The sequence below is a fragment of the Marmota flaviventris genome, chromosome 3 (genome assembly GCF_047511675.1).
Source record: "Marmota flaviventris isolate mMarFla1 chromosome 3, mMarFla1.hap1, whole genome shotgun sequence".
Lineage (NCBI taxonomy): Eukaryota > Metazoa > Chordata > Mammalia > Rodentia > Sciuridae > Marmota > Marmota flaviventris.
Genome location: NC_092500.1, coordinates 66,470,217 through 66,490,906, shown reverse-complemented (window position 1 = coordinate 66,490,906; position 20,690 = coordinate 66,470,217). Strand labels below are relative to the sequence as shown.

At 36.8% G+C, this 20,690-nt stretch overlaps 1 protein-coding gene across 3 annotated transcripts in view; it reads right to left on the bottom strand.

Moving 5' to 3' along the window:
• Lima1 (LIM domain and actin binding 1) overlaps positions 1-20,690 on the bottom strand; it is a 95,599-nt gene that overhangs the window by 72,969 nt on the left and 1,940 nt on the right. The window contains exon 2 of one of the 3 annotated variants that reach the window (XM_071609852.1): positions 8,635-8,717. The exons of the other annotated variants lie outside the window; for them this stretch is intronic. The gene's annotated coding sequence lies outside the window, so the exon portion shown is untranslated. The remainder of the gene's footprint in view (positions 1-8,634; positions 8,718-20,690) is intronic. 3 annotated transcript variants of the gene reach the window in all.

Genomic DNA, 20,690 nt, shown 5'->3' with positions numbered 1-20,690 from the left:
TCTATCACTGAATCACACTCCCAGCTAAAGAGGTTCTTCTTAATTTTTTCCAGTACTAGAGCTACCCCTAACTTGATGATATTGTAATTTTTTTTTTTTCCTACTGGAGATTGAACCCAGGGGCCACTTAACCACTGAACCACATTCTCCATCCCTTTTTGTATTTTATTTAGAGACAGGGTCTTGCCAAGTTGCTTAGGGCCTTGCTAAATTACTGAGGCTGGCTTTGAACTCATGATCCTCCTGCCTCAGCCTCCCAAAACACTGAGATTACAGATGTGCACCACAACACCCAACAGTCACACTATGTAACAATGCCTGACACACAATAAACATTCAAATATTTAAGGAAAGGAGTTCAGATAGCTGAAATCGTTGGTTAGATTCTAGTGCTAGTGCTTTGAGGGAAAAGAAAATGAAACAAGATGGTAGGTTGTTTTTATTCCTAAATAAATCATTCCAATTATGGGAAACCAATGTAATACAGCATAAAAAAAGAAAAATGTCTTTAGTACTAAACTCAGGTAGAACAAAACTAAACTTCATCAATACAGGCTGTTTAAGTCAACTTCCTTTGTTGACATAATTCAAGTGTTTTCTTACAAATGCTAATGAATAACCATTTGGCTCCACAGGTAACAAGCCAAACAGTAATTTAGAAACCAAAGGAAGTTAAGATGAGACATAAAAGAGGGGAAAAACTGAATTGGTAGGTTACAAACTTGAAGATACATAGGAATCATCTAGGAAACTGTTTAAAATACTGATTTCCAGGTCCCATCCCATGATTCTGATTCGCCAGGTCTGGAATAGGGTCCAGGAAGACCACAATTTTAAACAAATATTTTTTAAATTATAGATGGATACAATACCTTTATTTATTTATTTTTATGTGGTGCTAAGGATCAAACCCAGGGCTTCACACATGCAAGGTGAGCACTCCACCACTGAGCCACAACCTCAGCTCGGAAGACCACATTTTAACAAGAACTTTGAAGTGCTTCTAGTGTACAATGTTTTCCCCATTAAATGCTGACAACTCTGAATTTAAGGTTTAAGAGCTATATGTACTCCAAGAAAAATTAAAAAAGAACAGAAAAAAAAAAACATTTTATATTGCCCACTTTGAATTTTATATTGCCATTCGAATTTGGCAGTGCAGGAAATATATGATCTTTAAAAGTAGACTGAAATTTGGACAAATTGAATCTGGAAGACTGAACTGATAAATTAGATGTGCCTAATTTGATGTCCATCATCTAGATTCAGCTAGAACTCCCCTAACTACACAGCACAAAATCATTGTGTACACTCAATGATTCATGATAATAAAATCAAATTCTTTTCAGAGGCTGGGTGTATGGTTCAATGGTAGAGTACTTGCCTAGCATGCACAAAGCAATGGGTCAATCTCAGCACCCCATATATATATATACACACACACACATACACACACGTAATCAGGTTATTTTCATTATTTCCCCTCTAATCCAGTTTGTCCCTGAATTTAAAATGCTGCTAAAGAGCTGAGTGCAGTGGTGCACGCCTGTCATCCCAGCTACTCTGAAGGGTGAGGTAAGAGGATCGAAAAAAAAATTTTTTTTTAAAAATTCTGATTATTTATTTATTTATTTGGGAAATACTGGGAATTAAACCCTGGGGTACTTAAACACTGACCTATATCCCCAGCCCTTTTAATATTTTATTTAGAGACAGGGTCTCACAGAGTTGCTTAGAGCCTCATTAAGTTGCTAAGACTTGCTTTGAACTTGAGATTCTTCTGTCTCAGTCTCCCAAATTGCTGGGATTAGAGTATGCACCACTGTACCTGGCAAGGACTACAAATGTGAGGCCAGCCTGGGCAATTTAGCAAGATCCTGTACCTCCCCCAACACTCTCCCTCCAAAAAAAGGGCTAGGGATGTAGTTCAGTGGTAGAGCACCCCTGGGTTCAATCTCCAAATACCACAAAATAAGTAAGTAAATAAATAAATAAGTTGATTAAGGGCTGAGGATGTAACTTAGTGGTAGAATGATTACCTATCATGCATGAAGCCCTAGGTTCAATTTCCAGTTTGGCAAAATAAATAAATAAAATAAAACAAAGTATGTTTAAAATAAATATACAAAGAATAAAAAATGGTGTTTGAGGGGCTGGGGATGTGGCTCAAGCTGTAGCGCGCTTGCCTGCCATGTGTGCGGCCAGGGTTCGATCCTCAGCACCACATACAAACAAAGATGTTGTGTCCGCCGAAAACTAAAAAAAAAATATTAAAAAATTTAAAAAAAAATGGTGTTTGAATGTAAATTATATTTTATTTTTATCGACTGAATGTGAAGGCAACTATAATTTATTGAGATATTAACGTTAAAACAGGGAACCAACAGGCTTAGGCTCTAATCTTGAATCTGCCCCTAATTAGGAATGTTTCCTTGAATAAGACACCTGTCAGGGCCTTGCCTTCTTCTTGTGCAAAATGAAGAAGTTACAATAGCCTACTGTTTTTCTAATTGCAAGTCACAATTAGTAAGTTATGAAATCAGTTTTAATGGTTAGAACCAGCATGTTTGTTTGTAGTACTGGGGATTACACTCAGAGCCTCACACCTGCTAGACAAGCACTCTACCACTCAGCTACATTCTCAGCCTGTTTGTTTTAATGAAAAAGAATGAAATGCAATAGAAAATGTCAGAGTGCATCACACATACTGTAGTTAAATATTCTTTTATAAAGCTTTTGTTTCAGTTATTTGTGTGCATGTAAACTGGATAGGAATGCAAAATATTTCTTACTGTGGGGTATGTTTTATAGAATTATAGTTTGACAAGTGTTAGCAAGGATACAGAAAATCCAGAACCCTCATACACTACTGGTGGAAATGTAAAAAGGCGCAGCCTCTCTAAAATAGTCTGACAGGTTGGGCACATGGTGGCATACACCTGTAATCCCAGGGGTTGGGAGGCTGAGGCAGGAAGAGCATGAGTTCAAAGCCAGCCTCAGCAAAAGCAAGGTGCTAAACAACTCAGTGAGTCCCTGTCTCTAAATAAAATACAAAAAATAGGGCTTGGGATGTGCCTCAGTAGTTGAGTACCTCTGAGTTCAATCCACAGTACACACACACACATACACACACAAAAAAAAAAAAAAAAGAAAGAAAGAAAGAAAATATTCTGGCAGTTTGATAAAAGGTTAAACAGTTTCCATATGATCCAGCAGTACTACTCAAGTGTGTGTGTGTGTGTGTGTGTGTGTGTAAACACTTAAGAGAAATGTTGTACACATGTGTCAAATGATCACACTGTAGCCCATAATGTGTACAATTATTATGTGTCAATTAAAAATAAAAATAAGTCTGGAGATAGAGCTCAGTGGTAGAGTGCTTGCCTCACACATGTGAAGCCCTGGATTCAATCCCCAGTACCACAAAAATAAAAATTAAGAAAGAGAAATGGAAACCCAGGTCCAAACAAAAAACTTGCCCATGAATGTTCATAGCAGCATTATTCATAATAACCCAAAAGTGGAACAACCCAAAAGTCCATCAAATAATGAGTGGAAAAACAAAATGTGGAATATGTATACAATGGAATATTTTTCTGCCATAAGAAAGAATGAAGTGCTAATACATGCTATAACACAGGTATATTTAGAAAATACCACATTAAGTGCAAGAAACCAGCAACAAAAGACAACATATTTTATGAATCTATTTGTATGAAATGTATATAATAGTTAAATCTAAAGAGATAGAAAGTAGATTAGTGATTATCTGGCACTGGAGAAGGAAGGAAAGGGGAATGACTGCTAGTGGGTATATCGTTTCTCTGGGAGGTGATAAAGATATAAAGTCGATTGCACAATTGTGTGAATACATTAAAACCCACTGAACTGCCAACTTAAAATAGGTAAACCAAGTATAGTATGTCAATTATATATCAATAAAATTATTATATAAAAGTCAATTCTTTTTTAAAAATTACAGTTTCAGGGCTCTGGATATAGCTCAGTGGTAGAGCACATACTTAGCATTTTTTAGGCCCTGGGTTCCATGCTCAGCATCAAGACAAAAAAAACGTAGTTTAAGAATCACTAGACTAGATGATGGACAGTCACTAAGGTCCCTAAGAATTTTCAGTACCCTCCCCACAGGGTCCACAATACCCTCCCTCTGGCCATGGTTATCTGGAGGTAGGGCAGCATAATGGAAACACCAGAGGTCCCAATTCAGGTTCCAGAGCTTATCAGATGCATGGCAACCTCTTTGTATTTCACCTTCCTTCTATGTAAAATGAGGATGATAAACCTGCCCTACAGGATGGTTTTAAACATAAAAGGCAAAACAGGGCCTGGCACAATACTTGAGTCAGAGTCAAAATCTGTCAGTCTTTGTGTGCACAATCTAAGACATGTGCAACACTCATCATTTGAAAGGGCTAGTTAACAGAGCACATATTTGGGCTTGGTTTATATATCATATTGTCTTAACAAAGCCTGTGTCTGTCATAGGCTCTCATTAAAAATGATTCATAAACGTAACATTTGCTTTAGCTGTTTGACTTTTTAGTGCAGATTGTTCTCTTCATAGTATAATAGAGGTAGTAACACCAGTTGAAAAGAAATTAATGGTCTCTATAGAACGTCAACATTTTAATTTCATAGTTATTTGGAAAAACTACCTGTGTTTTTCTATTCTTTTTCTTTTTTCTTTGCAGTGGTAGGGACTGAACCCAGGGTCTCAAGCATGCTAAGCAAGCATTCTGCCATTTAGCTACACCCCCAGGTCCTCATTTCTTTTTAAATGTCTATTTGGGACACTTAGAGCAATTTGTATAGCTTTTACTCAGAAGACAAATTAAACTCATCACTTTTTTTTTTTTTTGGTACTGGGGATTGAACTCAGGGTTATTCGAACACTGAGCCACATCCCCAGACCTATTTTGTATTTTATTTAGAGACAGGGTCTCACTGAGTTGCTTAGTGCCTCATTTTTGCTGAGGCTGGCTTTGAACTCAAGGTCCTCCTGTCTTGGCCTCCCGAGCCATGGAGACTATAGGCATGTACCACCGTACCTGGCCACAAATCACTTTTTTTAGTATAACTGTAATCAAGTTACAGTGCTAAGTCCAAAAAAATGCTGGCCTTCATAAGGGTTTTGTGCACATTAACACTGCTGTGTGGAATCCACCAGCATCTTTCCCATCTCCCACACCTCCACCTTTTTTCACCCTCCTCTTTCCATTTGGGGAAATCTCTCTTCCACAGGTCTCAACAGGAGTGCCAAGCCTGAGCTGTCATTTTCTTTACTGTCTAGGCTCCTTGGTCAGAGTGATTTATCAAAGGATGGGCCTCCTTACCGTAAACAGTTATGTGGAAATATAAAATAAATAGAAGTCTCTGTCTGCTCTTGTTCACCCCTTCCCCCGAGCCAATTCATTTCTCAAAGATAACCTCTGTCACAGTTTGGAGTATAAACTTTCTTATATGTCCTATATATAATAACAACAGCAAATGCATACCACTATGCTTCCGTCACTTTCCTAAGAACTTATGAATGTTATCTCATTTTATTTTTGCAAACAACTTATGAGATAGATACCATTACTACACCCTGTTTTACAGATGAGAAAATTGAAGCACAGAGAAGCTAATGCACATCACACATAAAAACAAACATTTTTTTTAAAAAATACAATGGTTTTATGTTAATATGCTGTTCATCAATTTTTTATTTTCTCCTGGACCTCTTTATGTCAGGACATAAAGATCTATCTCAGCCTTTCAGGACCACATAATATTACACTCTATAATATCTTATAGAAATTAATGGTCTCTATAGAACATAATATCTTATAACTAATTTAGCCAGGCCTCTGTCAATGAACATTTAGGTTGCTTTGGGTTCTTCATCATTATGGACAAGATTGCAGTGAATATGCTTGTATTCTTGCTTAGTTGGAGGTGTTCATTTCTGGTATAAATTCATAGAAGTAGCATTTCTAATTCAAAAAGCTTATACATTCAACATTGTAATATGCATACCCAAACTTCCCTCTAAAAATGTGTGCATATATATATGTGTGTGTGTGTGTGCATATATATAATATGTGTGCATATATATAAAATGTGTGCATATATATGTGTGTATGTGTGTGTGTATACACACACACACACACACATCTATGTATATAACCAGCCATGAGAAAGCCTATAGTATTTTTATTTTTTCTAGTTTGAAAAGAGATGTGAAAAAAATAGTACCTTATTTCATTAGTTTCCATTCCTATAATCATGAGTGAGGAGGGTTTAAGCATATTTTCAAATGTGTATTGGCCACTCAATATATATCCTTTTAGAAACTACATTTATTTTTTAAATGTTGTTCATACATTGTTTATTATCACTACAACTTAATTACTTTTTTTTTAATTGCACAAGGACTTTCTGAATATCATGTGTATCTACTTATACAATTAAAATTGCCTCTGACAGCAGCTGTCCTTTCCTGGTATCTGATTCTTATCCAGATCTCATTAATATTCTTCCCAAACAGAAATGGTGCTTGACTGTAAGGATGAGAGCCTTGTTTCTGTAGATGTCCCTTTTGTGGGGCACCTACCCCTTACTGCTCATTAATATTCTTTCTAGAGCATAGCCCTGAGAGAAGCCTGACTGACACTAGATGACAATCCCATACTAGGAGAAGGTCACTGAAGGGGTTGTGCTTTAACTGTTACCCACTTCTAGTCAGTCTAGTGCTTCCAAGTTGGGTGTGGGTCACTTTTAATATCTGTAGGTATACAGAAGCTGAACACACAGGTGAAGCCTAAACATATCTAATTTTTCTGAAAATGAACTCCTGTGATTCCAGTGGGAAAAAAAACCTTGGGAATTCAGTTCTAGTTTGCTCTCAGGGTTACTGGGACATAGTAGAGAAGCAGACATAAACCTAATTGCCCACCATCTGGACAGACTATGTCAAGTTTTAAAAAAAAATAAAAGTTTGGGCCACTGCAGCATAAGCCTAGGGATTGGTTATTAAGTACTGGACATATGCCAGGTAGTTTATTATATTTATTTATTTATTTTTGGTACCAGGATTGAACCCTGATTTGCCTAACCACTGAGCCACATCCCCAGGCCTTTTTATTTTTAATTTTGATTTGAGATCTTGCTAAATTGCTGAGACTGGCCTTGAACTTGTGATCCTCCTATCTCAGACTCCCAAGCAACTGGGATTATAGGCATGTGCCACTGCGCTTGGCATGAGGTGCTTTATGTATATTATCTCATACCATTTGATCTTGTTAACCTAATCATCACAATACCACAAAACAAATATTATTATTCTCATCTCACAGAGGAAGAAACTGAGGTTCAAAGAAGTAATTTGCTCAAGGTCACACATGTAGAAAGTGGTAAAACCAGCATTTGAAACAGCCTGACAAACTCTAAATATTCATGCTCTAACAACATACTACAAAAAAAACAGTTACCAATATTTAGGGGTGATCTGAGCCAGTTTTCTACTTAAGAGTCTCAAAACTAGAAATGACCAGAAGCCCCAGCCTGGTTCACATCTAAGCCCACTCTGCCCAAGGTTCCTTTCAGCTCAAGCTGACATGAGTCTACCACTTACTGGGTAACATTAGGAAAATTCCCTAAATGTTAGTCTCATCATCTCTAAAATGTCCTGTTAGCTCACTGCTAAAAATAAGGGCTTCATAAATGATGGTAGTAGTGATTATAATAAAAATATTTAACATTTATCCAACACTGATCATGTGTCAGATACTATTTCAATTGCTTTCCATATATAAATGTGTAATCCTCATAGTAACCCACTCAGAAGTAATATTATTATCTGGCTTTATTATTTATTTATTTTTGGTGCTGAGGATCAAACCTAGGGCCTCAAGCATGCTAGGCAAGTGCTCTACCCCTAAACTAGACCCCCAGCCCTGTCCCATTTTATTAAAGTATTTTGCTTAATGATATTCAGATGAAAAAATGAAGACTCAGAGCGGTTAATTAAATGTTAGTCTTTGTTATTTTTTAGGAGGCTAGGCTGGAAACAAAATAACCTTCAATACAGAGAATAAAACAGAAAAGTAGTTTTGTGTATATGGCATTTCAGGGTCAACTTATTTCTGTTAAAGCATCAATAAGAAGAGAGCATCATACCTATAATCCTAGCAACTCAAGAGGCTGAGGTAGGAGGATCACAAGTTTGAGACCAGCCTCAGCAACTTAGTGAGGCCTGTCTAAAAATAAAAACGGGCTGGGGATATGGCTAAGTGGTTAAGTGCCCCTCATTTAATCACAGACAGCAAGGAGGGGGTTGGGGGTGCGGGGTAGTGGTAGAGCATGAGCTTGGCATGCATGAGAACTTGGTTCCATCTCCAGAACCAAAAAGACAGAGAATGTGTGAGCAAGTACCCCTAATGTCATCTTGAGGAACTGGTAGTTACAAGCAGGCACACCAGACCTGACAGTGTTTCTCTTTACCAAAAATTCTAAATCTGTCAAATTGTACCTTGTAAGGGCCACATTTTAGGTGTTATTACACTTATACAAGAACTCTCAGCTACAATTAATCACACTGTAACTATCATCTTTCTCCATGGATTCTATTACCTTATTCATTCATTTGAATATCTTCTTGTACTTTCGAAAGTCAGATTCCCTTTTATATAACTGTGTAATCTTCACATATCTTACTGAAAAAGATAAAATTATAAATTATAATTATAGCCTTTAAAAATTGACTGTGAGCCAGTGTAGTAGTGCATGCCTGTAATCTCAGCAGCTTGGGAGGCTGAAGCAGGATGACTGTGAGTTCAAATCCAGACTCAGCAAAAGCGAGGTGCTAAGCAATAAAACACAAAATAGGGCTGGGGATGTGGCTCAGTGGTCTAGTGCCCGTGACTTCAATCCCTGGTACCTTCCCCCACCAAAAAAAAAAAAAAAAATTAAGCATGTCTAAAATTGGTAGGTCACTAAGAACCACCCAAGAACCTTTCTTTCTTTCTTTTTCTCTTTCTCTCTCTCTCTCTCTCTTTTTTTTTTTTTTTTTTTTTTTTTTTTTGGTATGGGAGATTGAACCCAGGGACACTTAACCACTGAACCACATCCCTAGCCCTTTTTAAATTTTTTATTTTAAGACAGGGTCTCCCTAAGTTGCTTAGGGCCTCACTTGTTGAGGATGGTCTTGAACTTGTGATCCTCCTGCCTTGGCCTCCTGAGCTGCTGGGATCACAGGCACCACTGTACCCAACCCATTTTTTTTTTTTTTAATCAAGGAATTACCAGCTCTAATCTAAGTTTAAATTCAACTCTCTCCCAAGTAACTTGATCTGTCTTTTATCCATTTGGTTCCCCTCCATCTCTCTCCTCCCATTGAAAATTAATTTGTTTTTTAAGACCAAACATAATCCAATGGAAATTTTTTTCAGTAGTATTTTGACAAATAGTAAGGAAAAACTCTTTTAGTAGGTAGAAAAAACTGATCATTATGTAACTTTGAATTTAAGGTGAAAACAGAGAAAAAGCAAAATTAGAAAAAGAATGTAGAAATTTACAGCTTGACTCACTACACAAAGCACAGATTCTCTCTCAAAAGCCTATTTCTCCTTCAACTCTTATAATATTCCACACTTTAACAGCAGATACATCAAATATTAATGCTTAGTACTGTGTAGGGGCTCAACAAATATTTGTTACATGAATGAAAACAGCGCTATGGTTGGTACATATCTCAATAAGGGCTTATCAATTTAACTGAATATCTGCCAAGAAACTCATGCTCACAGGTCTTGCTAATTCCATGTTTAATTAAGACAAAGTAGCTAATTAAAGAATCTTCTTTATAATACCAAAGCAGAAGATATATATATATATATATATATATATATATATACACACACATATATACATATGTATGTATATATGTGTATGTATGTGTTTGCTTCTGTTGAAGATATAATATTCTTATACCAGTTCTTTGTCCTTAATAATTAATCAAGTTTTCTCCAGTAGAAGGCTTCTTAGTTTCACTCTTGGCCATTTCCAGAAAGGGCCTGGCTTCCATTCTTATCTGAAATTTTAGATGGTTTTTTTTTTTTTTTAAGGGCTTGCTCAATCTGAAGAGCCAGCTCAGATCAATTTAACCAATCCTTTCAAGCAGAATTAAAACAGGTTTACTGAAAAGTGACTCTTCTTGAGGCAAGTTCTCTAATTTTTCCTTTCTGCAAAAAATCTGAGAAGCTAATACATAACAATGCTTTCATTAAGAACAAGGAGAGCCAAGACTGGTCATGTAAATAATTACCCAATCACACAGCCACAGAAGTAATAAAGTTTTGCTACTTATCTGTGCCAATGCTATTCATCTCATTTCTCAAGGATTGGTTACAAATATATTAATGTTTTAGTTGAATTTTAATATTTGTCTCCTAAAAACTACGGAGCCATGATCTTTTATTGGATCATGATCTTTCAGCTGGCGTGGAAATCAACTTTTTAAAAAATATTTATTTATTTTTTTAAGTTGTAGTTGAACACAACACCTTTATTTCACTTTTATTTTTGTATGTGGTGCTGAGGGTCGAACCCAGGGTCTTGCACGTGCGAGGCGAGCGCTCTACCGCTGATCCACAACTCCAGCCCGGAAATCAACTTCTTTATTTCAATTTCTTCATCTCAAAAACACATTAACTTACACAAAATAGTTATAAAGACTGAGGATAAGAGCAAAATTCATAAACTGTAATAATAAGTGTTTTTTTAAAATAAAATTTCAAATCCATGTTAAAAAAAATATTGCCTAGCATGCATGAGGCTCTGGGTTTAATCCCCAATACTGGGGGGTAAAAAAGAGAAAGACTTAAAAAATAAGGACAGTCTGGTGCAGTGGCACATACCTATAATTCCAGTAACTTGAGAGGCTGAAACAGGAGGATCACAAGTTTGAGGCCAGCTTTAGAAACTCAGTGAGGCCCTAAGCAACTTAGTGAGACCCTGTCTCAAAATAAAAAATAAAAAGGACTGGGGATATGACTCAAGAAGTCATTCAATGATAAGAAATAGTAAGAAATTAGAAATAAACCACTATAATGATAATGTCCAGTTTAACTAGGTTGTTTTTTGTTTGTTTGTTTTTTCGAGTAGTACTGAAGACTGAACCAGTGCTTTGGAGCATGCATGGCAAGTGCTTTACTACCAAGCTACATCCCTAGCCCCCTTTTAAATTGAATTTTAAATTAAATCTTGAGACAGGGTCTCCTAAATTGCACAGGCTCTTCTTGAACCTGTCATTTTTTTGCATCAATCTCCTAAGTAGATGGGATTACAGACATGCGCCACTGTGGTGAGCTCTCCCAGATATTAATAAGAAACCCCTTGTCTGAGGTGTTGATGAAAATCTTTCTAATCAGTACACACACTGTAGCATTTCAGGGAATGTAGTAAGTATAAGGAAAATAATTTCATCTTTCCTTGGGGATTCCAGATACATTATTATTATTATTATTATTATTATTATTATTTTCACAGAGAAGGAAAGCAGAAGAAAATTGTTGGCTGCTTGAATAATCAGTTTGCCAAATTTGCTCTTAAAAATGTAATGAAAGAGGACTAGGGCTGTAGCTCAGTAGTAGAGCACCTGCCTCGCATATGTGAGGAATTGGGTTCAATCCTCAGCACCACATAAAAATAAATAAATAAAGATATTGTGTACATTTACAACTAAAAAATATTTTTAAAAATGTAATGAGAGGGCTGGAGTTATAGCTCAGTGGTAGAGCGCTTGCCTAGCACATACATGAGGGACTGGGTTTGATCCTCAGCACCAGCATAAAAATAAATTAATAAAATAAAGTTATTTTTAAAAATGTAGTGAGAGCTAACAGAATAACATTGTACAGCAGGACCAGTTCTAGAAGTAGAAGTCTGAAGAGGTAGTAAAGCAGTGGCCTGGATCCAGGAAACGCCTTGGAAAACCTGCACTCATGGAACTGAATCCTGCTGCTACCATACCCAAGGCCTTTGTCCTGCTACCTTCAGAAATCTTCAGAGACTGCCACCTGATTTGAACCCAGATGGAACTACCTCAGCTATGGTCCATTAAAAAAAAAAAAAAAAAAAGGGAGGGGGGGTATACACCCACACCGACACACACCAACACCACCACTTTGCAGTGCAAACCAAAACAAGACTTGTTAAAATAAGAAGTCTATCTTCAAGGGGTATTCAATCATTCAACAAATATTTATTGAGCTCTTACCATGTACTGGGCAGTGCTCTAGATGGTAAGGCTGTGATGTTAAGGACAGATAAGGTCTCTACTCATGCAATTTCTATTCTGGGAGGGAAGCAGGACAATTAAAAACTGATAAGTGCTGTGGAGGAAATACAAAAAGAGTAACTGGAGTGAGGTAGAAAGGGGACAGCTACTTAGTGCTTAGGGAAGGTCCCTCTGAGTGAATGATATTTTAGCTGAAACCTGAATGAGTGGGAGGATAGTGGCAGCAAGCCAGATGAAGAGAAGAAATAGAGGAGTTTTCTAGGCAGAGAGAATAAGAAAGGCAAAGGCTCTTAGGCATATATATGTGACTAAGGAGAAAGTGAAGAGAGGAGTATGAGAAGACATAGAGATGAGTGGCAGCCAGATTAAATAAGATCTTTTATGTGATGATAAAATATTTTAATTTTATTCTGTGATACAAAACCAAAGTTGTTACATAATTGCATACAAGATAAGATATATACATCACACATTATAAAGAATTAATTGCTTACTAAATGTATAATGGTTAAAAATTTGAAAAGGAAATGTTCTCATACTTATAAAACTTATAATTTTGCTGGACACGGTGGTATGTGCCTGTAATACCAGCACCGCAGGAGGCTGAGGCAGGAGGATCATAAGTTTGAATCCAGCCTTAGTAACTGGGCAAGGTCTTAAACAACTTAGTAAGAACCTGTCTCCAAATAAAAATAAAAAGGGCTGAGGGGCTGGAATTGTGGTTCAGCAGTAGAGTGCTCACCTAGCACGTGCATGGCCCTGGGTTCCATCCTCAGCACCACATAAAAATAAAATAAAGATACTGTGTCCAGCTACAACTAAAAAATAAATATTAAAAAAAAAAAAAGAGGGCTGGGGTTGTGGCTCAGAGGTAGAGCTCTCGCCTAACATGCATGAGGCACTGGGTTTGATCCTTAGCACCACAAAAATATAAAATAAAGATATTGTGTCCATCTATAACTAAAAAAGTAAATATTAAAAGAAAGAAAAAGGGCTGAGGATGCAGTTCAGTGATAAAGCTCCCCTGAATTTAATCCCTGGTACTAAAAAAAAAAAAAAAGAAGAAATTTATAATCTTAAAAAGAAGCTATAATTCATAAGACTGACAGTGTTAAGGTAAGAAATGAAGTAAAAATAAAGTACTGGGAGCTGCGGTCATGGCTCAGTGGTAGAGCACTTACCTAGCATGTATGAGGCACCACATATAAAATAAAGATCTAGGAGCTGGGGTTGTGGCTCAGAGGTACAGCACCTGCCTAGCATGCGTGAGGCACTGGGTTCAATCCTCAACACCTCATAAAAATAAAATAAAGGTTATTGTGTCTACCTATAACTTAAAAAAAAAGCCACTGATTCAAACTGAAGAAATTAGAAAATGCATTTTTTAATTTTTAAAATGTCACATTTATGTGGACTCTTAAGAAACTGAGTTTAATGGGGGATGGAGGGAGAAGGAATTGCCTGAAGCTATGGGAACTGCATGAGCAAAGGCACAGAGGCAGGAAAGGTCAGGGTGGGTCCAGGAAATAGTGAATCATTGTATGGCTATAGTGCCAGCAGAGTGGGTAGTATCTGGGAGATAAGCCTGGAAAAATAGGCTGGGGTGGGGAGAGAGGTGGTAGATTTGGAAGGGCATACACAGAAATTGACTTAATTTATCTGGGCATTTGTTCTCCTTAAGTGTGTATATGAGTCCTTTAACATACTTGTTAAAACTTCAGATCTGGTCTGGAGTTGTAGCTCAGTGGTAGAGTACTTGCCTCACATGCGTGAGGCACTGGGTTCTCAGCACCACATATAAATAAATGAATAAAATAAAGGTCCATCAACAACTAAAAAAAAAATTAAAACAAACAAACAAACAAAAAAACACTTCTTGTTCCCAGACCCACCCCTTTAGATAGGTAGGACCTGAGAATCTATCCGGTTTGTTTGTTTTGTTTTGGTACCAGGGATTGAACTCAGGAGCACTCAACCACTGAGCCACATCTCCAGCTCTACTTTGTATTTTTTGTCTTTTATTTAGAGACAGGGTCTTGCTGAGTTGCTTAGCACCTCGCTTTTGATGAGGCTGGCTTTGAACTCACAATTCTCCTGTCTCAGCCTCCAGAGCCACTGGGATTACAGGCATGCACACTGCGCCTGGCAGTTTAACCAACACCCAGGTGATTTTGATACAGGTAATTGAGGAAACAATACTGTGAAAATCAGTGCTCTGGGTTTCTCTCCCCGCCTCCTTTTGGTTTGGTGCTGACAAAACCCAGGGCCTCGCACAGTCTCAGCAAGCATTCTACCACTGAGCTACATCCCTAGCCACAGTGCTCTGGGTTGTTTTAATGACAATGCTGGACTAAAACGGGAAATCTGAAGCCAACTCTAAGGATTACTCAAAGGAGGATCTGAATCAGAAGACTGACAATAGAGCCATTATCACTGTGGAGGTAGAACAATCAATGTTGGTGATCAATTAAACGTGAGAACAGAGGAGGACTGAAGTATTAAAGACAACTTCAGACTTTCCTTACAGGATCTAGGTGAATGCAGATACATGGTACATATTGACTTTCCACGTGGTCTAAAAAGTAGTTCAAAATACGGATCTGTAGCTTCTTAGCTACAGATATGCAAAGGCACTAAACCACATGGTTGGATACTCCAAAGTCCATTCACAAAAAGAGTTAAATATAGGAAGTAAAACCATAAAAAATTAAAAGAAAGTGAATATTTAACCCATCTCTGAATGAAGGCCTTCTAAACATAAAAGCAATGAACAAAATCCCAAATTTTAAAAATCTACAGATAAGTAATAATATATCATATATAAAATAAACAGGCAAGGAGTGGGAAGTTGTGGCTCAACGGTAGAGCACTCGCCTAGCACATGCAAGGCCCTGGGTTCAATTCTCAGCAACACATAAAAATGAATAAATAAATAAAGGTAAGAAAAAATTAACAGGCAAGCAACTGGTTAAATATCTGAACACAGGACAAAGAATTAATACTCTTAAAAATGAAGGACTTCTACAAATCACAAACAAAAATATTCAGCACAGTTTCTGTATGAAACAGAAGTTGTTTAAATGGAGCGGCAACATATACCCTGTCACAGATTTTACCAGGTTTCCAAGGGCTAGTCACTGAGAGTGCCTAAAAAATACTAGACTAGCCAGGTGTGGTGGTGCACACCTATAATCACAGCAGTTTGAGGCTGAGGCAGGAGGACTGCAAGTTTGAAGTGAGCCTCAGCAATTTAGGGGGGCCATGTCTCAAAATAAATTTATAAAAAGAACTGGAGACGGGTGTTTTACAGCTTTTCAAATTTTTAATCATTATGCTTTATAGGTTCCCAGTACCAAAACAATAAAAACAACAACAAAAAAACACTAAACCAATCTTTTTGATTTCTATTGTCCTGAAAGTTTAAGGACAAATTAAATTGCCTGCAGACTCCATCAAGTCTTGCTACTCTAATAGAAACTGCTCCTGCTGCATGCAGTCTTTCCTCAGGCTCTAGATATCTAAAACAGGAGAAAAGTTAAGGACTAGACAACAAGAATTCCAAAATTTCTTGCAAACAGTAGTTTTAAAGTCTGTACAAGTCAGGCATGGTGGCACATGCCTGTAATCCAGAGACCTGGGAGATTGACACAAGAGGATGGCAAGTTCAAAAGCCAGCCTCAGTAACTTAGTAAGGCCCTAAGCAATTTAGCAAGACTCTGTCTCAAAAAAGGGCTGAGATGTGGCTCAGTCATAAAGCACACCTTGGGTTCAATCCCTGGGACCTAAATAAATGCATAAAGTCACCACAGATTTTATATGGACCTTTGGATGGATCCAACCCTCTCATTTTACAGAGGAGGCTCTAAGTCAATGATGACCTGCCAAAGATCACTTACCTAGCTGATGACAAAACCAAGTTGGGCTTCCTCCAGAGCAGCACCCTTTCCACTGTGCATTGATTACAAGCTCTGGCCCTTCAGGGCATTTGTGACACTATAACTCAACCTCTGAACACTTTCCACTTCCTGACTCCACTCATCCAACTTGGTCTAATAAAACCCCATGTTTCCCCTCAAAGCACTCCAAATAAAGAAAGAGCCACAAACAAAACCACCAACATAATAAAACCCATAAGACTCACTTAAAAATGGGAATGGGATTAACCAAAAGATGGTTCACAGAAAAAGAAATAGTAAGAGAGCCAGGCACAGTGGCCTAGTCTGTAATCCTAGCGATTTGGGAGACTGAGGCAGGAGGATCACAAGTTCAAAGTCTCAAACTTACTGAGACCCCGTCTCAAATTTAAAAAATAAATAAATAAAAAGGACTGGGATGTGGTTCAGAGATAAAGCTTCCCTGGGTTATATTGTCAGTACAAAAGAAGAAAACAATTTTAAAAAACAATAGAAATGAATACGTAAAAAAATCTTCTGACTAGAAATTAAAAGAATACAAATTTCTACTTTTGCTTATCAAAGCTGTTAAAATTTAACAGATAATATCCAATGCTACAAAAGACACACTAAGAAGGGCATTCACAATCATTGCTGGTAAGAATGTTAATTAGGCCAGGCATGATGGCACACACATGTAATCCCAGCAGCTCAGGAGGCTGAGACAAGTTGGATCATGAGTTCAAAGCCAGCCTCAGCAAAAGCGAGGTGCTAAGCAACTCAGTGAGACCCTATCTCTAAATAAAATACAAAATGGGGCTGGGGTTGTGGCTCAGTGCTTGAATGCCCCTGAGTTCAATCTCCCATACTCCCAAGGAAAAGAAAAGTTAGTCTAGTCTTTCACCCTTTCACACAGTAATTCTGGGAATCTAACCTACAAATATAATAAGCAATTTACATAAAGATTTACGCATAAATTTATTCTGAAAATGTTCACTTATTAATAACATTGTAACAACCAAAATACCCAAATACACAGTTTAATTATGTATTAATAGTATATGGAGTATTAAACATTTCTTAAAATGTTTTCAAAGCTCTATGTGCTGGCACTAGTCCCAGCTTGAGGCCAAACTGGGCAGCATGGGAAGACTTTGTCTCTAAAAAAAATTGAAAAAAAAATTTTTTTAAAAATTGCTTTCAAATAATTTTGATGCCATGAAACATAATGACATAATATAATGTGAAAAAGCAGGTAGAGGGCTGGGGTTGTGGCTCAGTGGTAGAGTGCTTGCCTAGCATGTGTGAGGCACTGGGTTTGAGTCTCAGCACCGCATGTAAATAAATAAATAAATAAAGATTCATCAACAACTAATGAAAAAAAAATTTTTTTAAAAAGCAGATACAAAATTGTAGGAATAAGCTCAATTACCTGTGCCTGTGTATGTGTGTGTGTATGTATCAAAAGAAAAAAAGAGTGAAAGGAAATACAATAAATGGAACAAATTATGAAATATGGGCTATTTATTTTGTCTCTATAGCCTGTTTATTTCAGGATTTGTATAATGAACATATACAATTTTAAAAATATGTATGTGCTTGTTGTATATGTGATAATAAAACAAGAATTATATGTACAATACAAAAAAGCTTTTTAAAAAAGAAATTTGAAGGGCTGAAGTTGTAGCTCAGTGGTAGAGCATTTGCCTCTCATGCATGAGGTACTGGGTTCAATCCTCAGTACCACATAAAAATAAAAAAATAAAGATATTGTGTCCATGTACAACTAAAAAAAAATTTTTTAAAAAAGATAAATTTGAGTCAGGTATAGTAGCACCCACCTGTAATCCCAACAGCTTGGGAGCCTAGCTTCAGCAACTTGGTGAGGTCCTAAGCAACTTAGTAAAACCCTGTCTCTAAATGAAATATATGAAAGGGCTATGGATGAGGCTCAGTGGTTAAGCACATCTGGGTTTAATCTCCAGTACCAAAAAAAAAAAAAGACAGATTTGCAAATCACTCATTTGGAAGTGATGGCTGAAGTCATGGGAATAGATCAGATTGCATAAGGAAAGACTATAGGGAGAACAGGATGCAGGACAAGCTATGGCAAACATCTGCATTTAAGAATCAGTCTATAATAAAAGAGTATGGGAAGAAGTAGTTAAAAGATGGAGAACCAGGTAGACATGTCAAGAAAACCAAATGAAAGGAAGACCCGAAAAAGTTGTTCACTTAGTCAAATGTTGCCTAGTGGTAACAAGGAAAACTGATGGGGTCATAAGAGGGAAATCACAGGATTCTCTGTGTGGACCAACAGGTTTCCAGCTAGAGTGCTGAAAGTGATACCTGAATCTGAGCACGCGTTACCTGTTCAGTAAAACTGAAGATACAGAAAGATGTCCTGGGACATTAGCTTGAATTTCAATTTATGAAAAAAATACGGGGCCAGGGATCTAGCTCAGTGATAGAGACTTGTCTACCATGTGTGAAGCCCAGGGTTTTATTCTAGGCACTAAAAAAAAAAAGATTGTGTAAATATAAACCCATATAAAAGCATATCAACATTGCTAATTTATAGGTAACAAAACAAAAATTGGCAATATTTTGGTGTGCAAAATAAAAATTGTTTGAGGGATTATAAAGTTTTCCTATATCAAGCTGATCATGGTGGCACATGCCTTAATCCAAGTCACTCAGGAGGCTGAGGCAGTAGTATCACAAGTTCATTGCCAGCCTCAGCAATTTAGTGAGGTTCTGAGCAACTTAGCGAGACCCTATCTTAAAATCAAAAATAAAAAGATTTGTTGATGTAACTCTGTGGCAAAGCACCCTGGGTTCAATCCTCAGTACTGGAAAAAAAAGGAAGGAAGAAATTCTTTAAAGGAAAATCAAAAGAATGTAAAATTTCATGGTATCATGCTAACTTCTTATGATTAGACACTTGAAGTCACTAAAATGTTTTTAAGTGTAAAGAAATCATTTGACTTGCTAAATAATGGATTATTCTATGGTCAGACTTTCTCCTTTTTATGAAAAGAATTCTGCATTAGCACAATAATTTGAGTCTCCAGACCTTTGTACCTAGCCACAGCATAAACATGTTGGTCCTACCATGAGTACCATTTACTCAGAATCTCAACTCCAGAATCATTAAGTAGAAACCACTTAATTTGAAGCCACTGGTTTGTTACTAAAGAACCTTGAGAGTCTGTGTTAAGTAATTAACCTCACCTTGAGATTTGCACTGTGTATAATGAAGTACTTTAACTTTCTATTAAAAAAAAAATCCAGTGAAAAACCATAGCAACCATAAAAAACACTAGTCTTTTCTTATGACAATCATTGACTTAGGAACCAAGTATTAGTTTCCCATCTGTAAAATGGGTATAATCCCAATTTAAATGAAAATCATTTTGTAGGGTATGGAGTTAAGAAAACCTGAAAACCAGTTTCATTGTCAACTTAAATAATGACAAATTTGGGCTGGAGCTGTGGCTCAGTGGTAGAGTACTTGCCTTGCATGTGTGAGGCACTGGGTTCGATCCTCAGTATCACATAAAAAATAAATAAATAAAGATTTAAAAATGTCAAATTCATTTAATTTGTAGGTAAGTGGTCATTTATAGCAAAAATGTCTAATGATCTCCCACACCCTTTTTTGTGTCTTTGATGAATTTCTCTGTTACAAAGGTTCTAAGTTAATACAGTTGATTGGTGAAAAACAACAAAGGAAAGCCAAGAATTTGAATTTCTAATAGAATCAGTAACTAAAATTATACTTGAAAACATTCTAAGAAAACATCATTGTAGAGATCCAAAAACACATACAAATATACCTGCTGCCTTTCCAAAAATTTGGTGAAGACAACTTCTCTGAAGTATAAACAGAAAGAAAGGGAATAAGCAATGTAAAAATGTTTCCATCAAATGCCATGGCTCCTTTCCCAAAGGAAACAACCACAGTATGCACTATTATACCAAACTTCTATTTAAAAAACGAAAAAACATAATTATGTAGAAAGAATCATGTCATGTCCATCCTCTGTATATTAGAACATTGGAACACAGTAGGTAATTAATAGAAGTATTCAAGGGTACTATAAACTTCAGATCATCAAAACCCTGCAAAGAATCTCCAAACACTATCACCCTTTTCTCCTCACCCACATACCTACCCTGTCTCTCCTACCAAATAAAGAAAAAAAAAATGTGTGTGTATTACATATGTAAAATGTGTAGTGTATATATTCTTTTTTTCTTTTCTTTCTGGTGCTAGGTATTAAATGTAGGGCCTCACACCTGCTAGGTACACATTCTACCATTGAACTACACCCCTAGACAAAAAAAAAAAAAAAAGACATTTGAGGGCACCTCAGGGAAGAACAGTCTGTCACCAAAACATGCTGTTAATAGAACTGTTTTCAATTCTGAAGCTTTCTCTTCCTAGAATTATTAAGTTGAAATTTGGCTCCACCTTTAACCCCCTAGTCTGG